Below are 10,496 nucleotides of genomic sequence, written 5' to 3'. Positions count from 1 at the left end.
TGTCAACTATTACTCAATTCAGAATAACACTTTAAAAAAACAAAACAAATCTATTCTTCCCCCATTGAGTGTTCTTGTCACCCTTGTCAAAAATCATTTGTCCTTAGAAGCATGAGTCTATCCTGATTTTCAATTCTAGTCAAAGAATGGGTACTAAATTTCTGCTTAGGGGTGATAAAAGACTTATGTTCTACTGTGACTGAATTGTAGACTTGTTGTTGTTGTTGTTGTGTGCCTTTGTGTTGGTTCTGATTTCATAGCAATCCTATATAGGGTTTCTGAGGCTGTAAATCTTTGCCGGAGCTGAATGTCTCATCTTTCTCCCTCAGACCAGCTGGTGGGCTTGAATCTCCGACCTTGTGGTTCCCTGCTCAGTGCTTACCCACCACACTCCTGAATGTTTTTAAGCATGCAATTTATTATTATTTTTTTAAAGAATTGTACACTTAGAAGTGGTTACAATGGTAAACTTTTTGTTTGAATGTATTTTACCACAATAAAATTAAAAATTGATATGTATTTACTTTTGAACCCACAGGCCCGGGCTCCAGGATCAAGCTGCATCAAGGAAAGTGATGTACTTGTTCTGGGATCATTGGATTCCTGGGATACCCTTGGCCATAGACTGAGATTTCTAACCAGAAATTTAGGGCAAATCAAGAGAGATTAAAATCACAGCATCCTAATTATTGGTTGTCTCATGATCACAGAAGAAAATGATCAAGAACCAGGTGACTTTTGGTTTGTTTCATTTCCATGTCATTCTCTGATTGACTTGTAGAGGTCTTTGAAAGTCAGTTGCAGTAAATGGGAAAATATCAATTGGTAAATCAGGATTTGCGCACAAATAAGCTTACATGCTAATTTCAACATCAAGGCAAAGTAGGATCTGGAATATATTGTTGTGGAGGTTACATTAATTTTCCCCAAAGAAGTTGGTCTTTGCCCTCAGCTTATGAAATATAATCTCTTAAAAAAAATAAATAAATAAGAGTTTAAGTGTCTTAGGGAAGGACCCCAGACCACCCCTAAGAGGCTACAAAGTGAATGTACTGTGTGGACCCCCAACTTGCAGCTGGTGTCTGCCTGTTTGGCAGTCTGAAGGGTGGTGTCCTTTTAACTTGTCCTGGTACCTAGCTCCATGTGGCCGTTGTTAGCTGCCCCTGAGCCCATTTCAACCGTCATTAGCCCCGTGCGGCAGAGCAGAGCTGTCCCACTGGCTTTGCTGGGTTAGAATCTTTGCAGAAGCCGACCTTTCCCCCATCGGAGGCACTGGGTGCGTTCGAACCACCAGCCTTTCAGTGAGCAGCTGAGCACGTAACCACTGGCACCACCAGAGCAAGCAGTGCTGTGTGAGCGGCTGGACTCAGAGCTGAACAGAGGACGTGACAGGAGGGTGGGGTTCTGAGATGCTCACAGCTCGTCAGAGGGTTCACCCTAAATGACAGACCATGACACGTGTGTGATCGGTACATCCTGTCGGTTACATTACCTGTCAGTGTCTAGCGTCCCTCACATCTCACTTCTCTGACGATCGTCTGAACCAGAGAGTCATAACAAGTCATGTGGTTTGAACTGACTCTGAGGAGAAACCAGACCAGCTCCTTGGAGGCTATCAGTATATCATGGCATTGCAGTCTCCGGAGATTTCTGTTGATCATTCCTCCTAGAAGTGATGTAGTGGATGGTGTCCTTAGCCTTAACTCCAGCCTTCTCGTGAAATCAGGTTTCCTACATTTCTTTCTTCCCCGGCTTCTCAGAAACCCCTGTGAGACTAGACCAAGAGAACTCAGTAAACAGATTTCTCCAGGGAGAGACAGCTAGGTGACCCATGGACCCAACCATGTAGCAGTTAAGGTTCATTTAGGAATAAAGCCTAGACTGTCTAAAGGAAATGGGAGGATTGCATCACTTTCAAAGGTCCTGTATGAGAGGAGGCTGCTCACCCTTCAGGTCCGGAGATGAACTCACCCTCATGGCTCAACTGTCAGCCTAGCAGTGGATAGGTATGGAGGGAGGACCACGACACTAGTACGGTATGGCCAACCATTTCAGATCATAAGGGCAGCATGTACCTGAGGACAAAATTCAGAAGGCTTGGGAAAGAAGGTGGGCAAGGAAGTAGATAAAGTCACAGTACAGGGACGGGATTATAATCATTGCCATGAAAGGAAGCACACGACTTCTTGAGTGTGAAATTTAGGATCTGCTCTGTGAACCGTCACTTAACGCACAATAAAAAGTGCAGAGCGAAAGAAAATCGTAACAGAAGAGAAAGCTGGCCGAATCGGTGTGAAACCGTGAAGTTACGGTAGCAGCCGTGGAAACTCTGAATCCACGGTGTGTAATGACCAGGATTAGCCCAGAGCCAGTTCTGCACCCGCCTTCCTCCCCACGGCACACTCCACCACTATGCTGGGTTTGAGACTCCCTAGTGGTGGCTACACCGAACTCACAGGTGATGGTGACAGGGTACAGCTTGGGATCAGGACCAAGCGGCTGCAAATCCTGATCAGGAAGCATGTAGGCAAAATCTCATTGCTTCAGTGCAGCGCAGCCGTCAGCTCTTGCCCATGTAGGCCTGCTTTGAGACCCCTCAGGGCAAAACTGCTTGGTGGGAGGATGGCATCAAAACTCCTGTAACATCAGCCACCCATTATCTTCTTGCCTGCATGATTTCTGCTGAGTAATCAGAGCTTAATCTTCTTAGTTTTCCTTTATAAGTTGTTGTTAAGCGCCGTCGAGTCGATTCTGACCCATAGCGACCCTGTATAGGGTTTCCAAGGAATAGCTGGTGAGCCTGAGCCTACAACCTTACAGTTCAAAGGACTTTGCAGTCTGATGCATTACCCACAGCGCCACACCAGGACTCCAGAATTTATTTTGTTGTTGTTACGTGCCATCGAGTCGGCACTGACTCATAGCGATCTTATTTATGCACAACAGAACGAAACAATGTCCAATCCTGGGCCAGAACTTATTTAGTGACTGGCATATAAATGCTCAAAACTAGATTTTGCGAAAGTTTAGCTAGAGGATTTCATGACAGCTTGCATGCTCTTCTGATTCCCTGGGCAAATGGATGACTGTACCGTCCCATTAGGATATTTTTGTAGATTGTTTCCTCCTGTGGTATGTATTTTAAACAACAGAACCAAAAGAGTTCCTTGAGGCATCGGTGCAGCCTCTGTGGGGGAATCGGCAGAAGCATTCAGTCCTCGTCCCATCTTATCAGTAAGAGAGAAACACTTCCTATTAACCGGGACCCTGTGATTACAGGACTCGCTGACACTGGAGGACGTGACTGTGGAGTTCACCCAGGAGGAGTGGCAGCTCCTGGCCCCTGCTCAGAAGGCCCTGTACCGGCACGTGATGCTGGAGAACTACAGCCACTTGATGTCCCTGGGTGAGGACAGCTCCACTGTGTCTCTCTGAGGGTGCCCAGCCTGGGACCTCTGCCTTCTCAGTTTTTAAAGCATTGGTCTGTCTGTGATACTCTTCAAGTGGCAGCTTCTCGGTCTCCTCTTTGGCCCCAGGTTGATGCTAAGTGCCATCAAGTCAGTTCTGACTCATATCAACAGTTTCCAAGGAGCTGCTGGTAGGTTTGAACCTGTGACCTTGTGGTTAGCAGTCAAGTACTTATCCTAAGGCGCTGTCCCAGGGTTTATCTGGCCCCAGATAAGCGGGTATAGCGTGCCCTATCCCGAGAGCAAAGACTTTATTTTACAGACCTGTGAAGGACGTGGTCACAACATTCGCCCATGATGACAGAGCGCGGCCCAGTTCTGTGAGTGTACGAGTGTCATGGTGGGGTTGTCTCTCCCCTCGTGTCACATGGCCAAGGAAAGGAACAACAGCCCAGGGCTGCTTCCTGTGAGGCAGACGTCAGACAGACCTCCTTTCTCCAGTCTCCTTTACCAGTTCGGACACCGACTGTCCCTCCCATGACCCTCTCCTCTGCTGGGTCTCACATACCACGTGAGTCCTTACACTTCGGGAGTTTTCTAGGATCCCCGGGCCTGCAGTGGTTAAAGCTGCTACCCAGAAGGCCAGCTGTTCCAACTACCATCTGCTCCACGGGAGAAAGACGTGGCTGCCTGATTCTGTAGATTTACAGTCTAGAGACCCCATGGGTCAGTTCTTCTCTGTCCTGCAGGGCAGGTGGGTGTCAGAGTCGACTCCATGGCAATGGGTTTGGTTTGTGTTAACAGATTATAATCCAGCATCAGGAAGGGCTCAGGATTTAGTTCTTCAGTTAGGACCGCCTCGTCTCAGCTCTTCCTGCAGGCCCTTGGCCCCTGGGCCTCAGGGCCTCTTAGGAGGAGAGGAGAGCTGCCCCAAGGGGTTTCCTTGGGACCCTAAGCCCCGCCTCTGCCTCACTGGGAAGTGTTGCAACAACTCCGGAATTCCAGTTAGGTCCCAGGGGCACCCCACTCTGCCAGTAAACATGAGCATGCAGGCTGTCCACTCTGTCATTGTGTGGGTCAGGGAACCCACAAATGCCAGAAGGCACCCCACTGTCCAGCAGGCCTGCCCAAAAGTACTCCGCTCCCTTCCTCCACGTCAGCACCCCTCTCGGCCAATGAACCTCCTTCCTGGATGTTCTTAGCTTTCTTGTTTCGGGGCCAGGAAGCCCATCTGCTCTCTCCTTGCAGGCTCCTGATTCTGCTGCTGCCGATTCTCTGCCACTGATTCTCGCCACCCTCGCCATGCCCGGTGTTCCAGCTCTCACTCTGTATTCTGGGTCTAGGGGGCTCTCAGTGCAGGGATCCTGGGCCCAAATGCCACGCTCCACTCCGAACTCGTCTTTTTGTTGTACATGACCACGGACCCCCTAGTGGGATGGCAAAACTGACCAAACCCCTTGTTAGGGTTCCATACACCTTGTTTGCATGATCCCATCCAATCACTGATGGGAATTATGAAATCGTGGTGAGAAAGGCCATATAAAAGCGATCCACCCCACCACAGTGAGCCTCAGTCTTCTGTGATTTCCCATGAACAGGGTCTCTAGCTGGAAAACTGTATGCACTCTCCAGGTTGGGAAGAGGAGAAGAAGCGTGGTCAGTAGATGATGAAGTCCACAGACAAATGCTGTGCTGGTGATAAGGTTATAGGAACATAACATATAGAAACCTTTTCACAGAACATACGTACTTGTTATAATAAGGATGCGGGGATGTATGAATGTCTCCCTCATCATTTTGAAAAAAGTATCCCTCCAACATCTATGTTGTTGTTGTTGTTGTTGTTATTAACTGCCATCTAGTCGGTGCCGACCCATAGCTACCCTGTATAGGGTTTCCAAGGAGAAACTGGTGAGCTTGAACTGCCATCCTTGCTGTTCAAATGGCTTTGCAGTCTGGCACATTAACCCACAGTGCCACACCAACATCTATGGTCCAGGGCTAATAGTGACTTGGTTTTCTCCCTTCTAAATGGAGCCAAATGTATAGTTGATCATTTTTAATGGTCAAACCTTGATTCTACGGTGACTGCTTCTACCTTCAAAAGCTCCAGTCTACACAAAGCTTGTCTGTGATGTCGTGTTTTATTCTGTGTCATGCTCATGGAACTTAACCAGTTACTGTCAGTTCACGTCTGACTCCTGGCAGCCCCATGTGGACCCGAGTAGAACTGTGCGCCAAAGGGGTTTTAGGGACCAGTGTTTTCAGAAATGGATTGTCAGGCCTTTATCCCAAGGTGCCTTGAAGTGCACACAAATCTCCAGCCTTTTGGTCAGCACCCAAGCACGTTAACTGTTCACATTAACCACCCGCATTAACCATTCACATTCACCGCCTGCTCCCACATTCACCGCCAACATTCTCCGCTCACATTCACCATTCTCAACACCCAGAGACATCATTTGCTCACAGAAGTCATCATGTTTCTTTTCTTTTCTAGAAATCAAGACAGTTGATGACCATTTGCAGGGGTGCCTGCAAAACCAAAGATGTCTGAAGAGAACAGAACGAGGCCTGGTAATGCATGTGGAAATACTGTTTATCAGAGGAAAACTCATCTTCCTTTAAGACAAAATCGTGGTCTATTTGACTTCTGTAGAAAGTCACTGAAATCAAATTTATGTTCAGTCAACAGGAGCCGAAGCTATGAAGTAAAGAATCCTCATGAGCTTAGTGGAGGTGAGAAATCTTTTCTCCATAATAAACATGAACAATTTCATACTGAAACTGAATTTTCAAAACTTGGAAAACCCCTAAGCACCAAGTCACAATTCATGAAGCATCAAAGAACTCACAAAATAACTAATCCTCACATATGCGGTGAATGTGGGCAAGGCTTCATCAAGAAGTCTCGCCTCGTTGATCATCAGAGAGTTCATACAGGCAAGAGACCTCACGGATGTAGTGTATGTGGGAAGGCATTCGCTAGAAAATCCAGGCTCACTGAACATCAGAAAATTCATATACGAGAGAAACATGCATGCACTGAATGCGACAAAGCCTTCCTCAAGAAATCACAACTAATCATTCATCAGAAAACTCATACTGGAGAGAAATGTTTTGTATGCAATGAATGTGGAAAAGGCTTCGTCAAAAAGTCTCGGCTCATTAATCATCAGAGAGTTCACACAGGAGAGAAGCCTCATGGCTGCAGGCTGTGTGAGAAAGTGTTCGCCAGAAAGTCCAGGCTGACTGAACATCAGAGAACCCACACAGGAGAGAAGCCTCATGGCTGCAGTCTGTGTGAGAAAGCATTCACCAGAAAGTCCAGGCTGACTGAACATCAGAGAACCCACACAGGAGAGAAGCCTTATGAGTGCCCCGAATGCGACAAAGCCTTCCTCTGGAAGTCACAGCTAAATGCACATCAGAAAACACATACCGGAGAGAAGTCTTACGTGTGCAGTGACTGTGGAAAGGGCTTTTTTCAAAAAGGCAATCTTACTGTACATCAGCGAACCCACACTGGAGAGAAACCTTATATATGCAGTGAGTGTGGGAAAGGCTTCATCTAGAAGGGCAATGTCCTCATACCTCAACAAACTCATACTGGAGAGAAGCCCTATGTATGCAGTGACTGTGGGAAAGGCTTCAGCCAGAAGACACGCCTCATATCTCACCAGAGATTTCACACAGGAAAGACTCCCTTTGTATGTACTGAATGTGGAAAATTATGTTCCCACAAGTCTGGTCTCATTAACCATCAGAGAATTCACACAGGAGAGAAGCCCTATATATGCAGTGAGTGTGGGAAAGCCTTCAGAGACAAGTCATGCCTCAATAGACATGGGAGAACCCACACAGGAGAAAAACCATACGGATGTTCCGATTGTGGACAAGCTTTATTTTGTTTATCACAAGGGAATGTTGCACACAAGAGAAAAACGTGTTAGTTCGGTCAAGGTAGAAAATTCTTTTCCAAAGAGTTCTACCTCCTCACGTACAAGTGGTAGAGTTCAGGAAGGAAACCCTGTTAATACAGTGGCTGCGCAAGTGCAGACATCATTAAACACTTGTGGGCTCCCAGCGGATAGGAAGGCAGCCCAGGTGGGACAAACCTTTGCCATGCATGCACCCTCAGGAGACCAAACAGTTTGCACAGTAGAGAAACCGTACAAATGCAGTGACTGCGGTAGTGCCCTCAGTGATGACTTACATCAGATTTTATGTCATGAAAGACGCACAGGAATAGACTGATACCTTCAAAGTGGAAAAACCTGAGTGAAACCTCTGGTTGCTATATGGGTGATAAATGCAGAGTCAGATAAGCTGTCTGAATGAAGAGACCCGGTAAGCTCATTATGGGGAGAGATAGACCTTATCATCAGTGATCATCGTACATGACCTGGGAGCTCAGAGTGGGCAGCTAGATTTATGATGAACATGGAAAAAGACCTTGCCAAGAAAGAATATTTCAATAGGTATCAGAGACACAGGAAGGAAACTTTTGGAAGGCTGTAAGCATGACAGTGTTGGCTGTGGCTCATTCTACCTCATCAGTTATCAAAATAAATTATATCGAAATAAAACAGCACATGAACTGGAACATCTTCAGCAAGAATCAGCAAACTCACGGAGAGAAGCCTATGACAATGGTTGATGTTTTAGAGAGTTCTGTCATAAGTCATGATGCTTCAGATAAGACACTTGATATTCATTTTAGAACAATATTCAGTGAACCAAACTTTAAGATGCTTTGTCAGTTGCTGCATAATTCAAAGGAGGTAGTCTGTGTTTCACATCACTGGCTGAAGTCTTCAATTATAAAGTCATCCCTTTTTGCATGACTTGTCTCTGCCCACTGCAGTGTCGTATTATACGGCCTCTTTTGCCATGGCCTTGTAACTCCCATGAAATGATTGGGTGGAGCTATTCAAATCAGGTGCTTGAGACCCACCAAGGAGATTGAACAACTTGCTAATAATGCAAATAAGGTGCATGGTACCCTTGTGGGAGTGGGACCATACAAGTAAGGAGCCCAAACAAGGACATTGATCAGTTTTCCTGTCATACTAGGCTTAAAAAGAGCACCAGTTTCCGAGCAGGGGGGCACCTGGTTACCATCAAGAAGATGATGCAGGAATAGAACGGAGCCCGTGAACTCAAGGTCCTCGAACTGAGGACCTCCTAGACCCAATAGACAAAGTTGTAACCCCAGATACGGCATAGGATGGCGAAAAGTGGGGGCAGAGAAGAGGGTAGCAGTAGAACCCATATACACACACGAGACAGCAAGGTCAGCTTCCCAGCCCACATAGCCAGGCAGATAGATATACATGGGGTATGTGGACCCACAGAGTGACCGAGGTGAGCGCCTTCAGGCAGGAGACTTCCTGTCATGGTGGGGTCCACAGAGCTAGATTTGCTAGCCCACAGAGTGAACACTCGGCCCAAGTGGAACAAAGGCTGGGCCCTGGACTACAAACGCCTTCTTGCCGGCATGGCTGAGAGCAAGCCGTGCTGACCAAAGAATTGTAGCTTGACATTTTCCTGATCCTGAATTGTACCCCAAAGGGCCATTGAGTCGGTTCTGACTCATAGTGAACTGTATAGGGTTTCTGAGGAGCAGCTGGTGAGCTTGAACCGCAGACCTTGCAGTTTAAACCAAACATGCAGCCCAGCGCATTAACCCACAGCACCACACCAGGACTCCAGAATGACGGTAGATGTAGCAAACTGTAAACACTTCAAATATTTTTGGTTCACAGGGCATGTTCTTATTCAGAGTGAAGGAAAGAACACATCTTAATATTTACATAAACCAGTATCTAAGTTTTGGGGATTTTTTTTTTTTTAAGTTCATGCCTTATGTACCCAAGTAAAGTATAAATTCCTCAAGTTTATAAATATAATTGTATATTTCCTATCCTTTAGCAAAAAGAAATGTTAAATTTATATGTAGATTTGGAAGATGAATAAAGGGGAATGAATGGCCCTATAATAGATTAATCAATCAAAAGTATATTTTTTTTCATTCAAGGGAATGAACCATTGGAAAGAAAAGAGGTTTTTTAAAAAAAATCATGAAGAGTTTCATGTCTGTCAAAATATAAATGTAAAGGGCATATCAAAGCAGTCATAGGATCCCCAGAATAAACCAAATTTCCCTAAAAAGAATGTGACTTCATTATCTTAAGAATGGGGGATGATAAGGGAGGTGGGTGAAGGAGAGATCCGTTAGCGTGTTTGCAGAAGCACCTTTATTTGTCCACAGGTCATTCATTTTTGTGAGTTGCCACCATTTTGGTTCAAGCTCACCAGTCACTCCTTGGAAACCCTACTCAGGGTCGCTGTGGGTTTGAAACTTATTCTATGGTACTTAACAACAACAACGACCATTTCAAAGATCTTAGTTCCTCTGTGACATGCTGAATAGAAATGTGATGTATCGTCATCACGCCTTGTCATTCTCTGAAGAGTGGGACCCTTGCCCTCTCATCCTACCAGGGCTCTTTACCTTAATCCAATGAAAACATACAGAGATTAGAAATAGTGCAAATTGCTTATAGGGCAAAAAATGGACTTTTTCAAAATTAAATCCAAAACCTTAGAGGTATTGGTTAATTCTCTCCAAATCTTTTTTAAGTATCTCCATTGAATCAGTCATCTGTCAGTTTGTTGTACACATTACCTTGATGCTGCAAGCTATGCCATTGGTGTTTGAAATACCTGCAGGGTCACCCATGATGATGGTCAGGTTTCATCTGAGCTTACAGACTAAGATGGTCCAGGAAGAGGGAAAGGCAGACGACTTCCAAATGCTTCGCGTCTGAAAACCTTATGAACAGCGGTGGAATATTGTCACATATAGTGCCAGGGAATGAAAACATCATGATTAGCACAAGAATATTGCCAGATTTAATACCTCAGGTTGGAAGGCAATAAAAATATGACTGGGGAAAAGCTGCCTCAGAGTAGAGTTGACAGCGATGATGCGAATGGAGTAAAACTTTTGGGACCTTCATTTGTGGATGGTGCACAACTCAAAATGAGAAACAACTGCAACCATCCTTTAGTAATGTTGTTGTT

The 10,496-nt window shown here is 45.6% G+C and overlaps 2 pseudogenes; both read left to right on the top strand.

The window, feature by feature from the left end:
* Nucleotides 1-716: 716 nt before the first annotated feature.
* Nucleotides 717-8,931, top strand: LOC102841370 (annotated as a pseudogene).
* A 192-nt stretch (nt 8,932-9,123) lies between these two features.
* The window catches only part of LOC102840986, a 26,667-nt pseudogene continuing 25,294 nt past the window's right edge, over nt 9,124-10,496 (top strand).

The sequence above is a fragment of the Chrysochloris asiatica genome, unplaced genomic scaffold (assembly GCF_000296735.1).
Source record: "Chrysochloris asiatica unplaced genomic scaffold, ChrAsi1.0 scaffold00116, whole genome shotgun sequence".
Classification (NCBI taxonomy): Eukaryota; Metazoa; Chordata; class Mammalia; order Afrosoricida; family Chrysochloridae; genus Chrysochloris; species Chrysochloris asiatica.
The sequence above is the reverse complement of the archived record's forward strand: the minus strand, read 5'-3'. Positions and strand labels throughout refer to the sequence as shown.